The sequence below is a fragment of the Rhinoderma darwinii genome (assembly GCF_050947455.1).
Source record: "Rhinoderma darwinii isolate aRhiDar2 chromosome 5 unlocalized genomic scaffold, aRhiDar2.hap1 SUPER_5_unloc_16, whole genome shotgun sequence".
Classification (NCBI taxonomy): Eukaryota; Metazoa; Chordata; class Amphibia; order Anura; family Rhinodermatidae; genus Rhinoderma; species Rhinoderma darwinii.
In genome coordinates, this window is record NW_027461772.1 from 159,260 (window position 1) to 161,027 (window position 1,768).

The window sequence follows — 1,768 nt, forward strand, 5'->3', positions numbered from 1 at the left end:
CTATTGAGGGCAAGGCAATGGTCCTGCGTAACGAAGTCTTGCCTGTGCTACAATACACTGCACAGGCATGGCCCCCTCTTGCAACGGTCTCGAGGGCCATTACCAGGACTGTGTTTCGCTTCATCTGGGGCTCGAAAATGGACAGAGTAAAGCGGACTGTTATGTACAAGGAGCCCCGCAAAGGTGGGAAGGGTATACCCGACATTCCCACTCTGCTGCGGATCGCTTTTGTATGTGACTGTGTTCGTAGGACTCTGAGGACAGCAAACGGCTCTGCGGGCAAGGCCATGTCCCGCTACTTCCTCCTTCCCCTCTGGCGAGGTTTTGGCTGGGATAAGTGGGACAGCTCCTTCCCTTACAACTGGCACGCTCCCTGGTTCTACGGAGATGTCGTCCGGTTTGTGAGGGAGCATCAACTGGAGGGTCTTAAGCCCGACTTGTGGAAACCTAAGACGATCCACAAGCACATCAGAGCAAAGGACTCACTGGAGTTTGTTCCAGGGCTTCATGCCGACACGTTGGAGACTGTTTGGACTAACGTGTCATCTGGCAGGTTGACCAACGGGCACAAGGACATTTCATGGATGGCCATCCAGGGAGGACTGCCTCTTAGGTCATTCATGCATGCCCGCAACCTGTGCAAGACCCGGTACTGCCCCAGGTGCCCCTTCACGGAGGAAACATCTTTGCACATTTTCTGGCAGTGCCCCTTTGCACAGGGTCTGTTGAAAGCCTTGGAACACGAACTCAAGGACTCAGTTCCCAGGAACGGACTGTCGTACCGCTCGGTACTTTATGGACTATTTCCTGGGAATACCACGGATGGAGCAATCCAGGAAGCCTGGCGCCTTATGAACTGTTTTAAGGACGCTATATGGTTCGCCAGGAATCGTCTGATTTTGCGGAGAGAGAGTGTGTCCGTCCAGGACTGCCGCAGGCTGATCCACAGCCTGCTCAGAGACTATTCCACCTGGGACAGCCCGGACGTCGATGAGGAAGAGGACTGATACTCCCCTTCCCCCCACTCTCCCTTCTTGTGTGTTGTCTTTCAATAAAGCTTCGGGCCTGTGATTTCCCGCTTCCCTATCCCCTCCTACCCACTCCCCTATCCCATCACTTGTCTGTAATGCTTTGTTGTTTGGCTTTAGTGAATGCAAGAATGTTAGTGTAGCATGTGGTGTAATGTATAGCATAGGCTAGCCTGTACTGTGTATTATACTGTCATGTTATGTTTGACGACTGTTATTATTTATTATTTGCTGCTTCATGGCTCGCGCTGCGTCGCAGTAATGTTTGTATGATGACGATTGATTGTCAATAAAGCTTTTTTCAATCAAAAAATCTGTTCTTATCAGTTTAATATCTGATACGTCCCCTATCTGGGGACCATATATTAAATGGATTTTTAGAACAGGGAGATGGAAATAGAGCTTGCTCTGTCCACTCCACGCATTGACCTGGTATTGCAGTATTTCCAGGACCGGTGCACCCTTCCCTTATGTGTTGACTAAAATCAGATTCCAAAAGTGCTATTTGTGTTTGCTATTGTTTTTGTCTTTCTGATGGGATCTCCCCTTTTAATCCCATTATTTCAACACCTGTTGGACAATGCATTTGTACAGTCATGTGTGATAATGAGCTCATTTATTAAATGCAATTAATTAATACATTGCCACCTCTTGTTGTGTGTGTGTGTGTGTGTGTGTGTCTTCTGTGTTTCTGTGTTTCCGGCATTTCACATTGGAACAGCTCATTCACCTTCCTTGTC

General features: G+C 48.6%; 1 pseudogene; it reads left to right on the forward strand.

Annotated features, from left to right (window-relative positions):
* Nucleotides 1–1,319: 1,319 nt before the first annotated feature.
* On the forward strand, nt 1,320–1,494 carry LOC142685928 (U2 spliceosomal RNA; annotated as a pseudogene).
* The last annotated feature ends 274 nt before the right edge of the window (nt 1,495–1,768 follow it).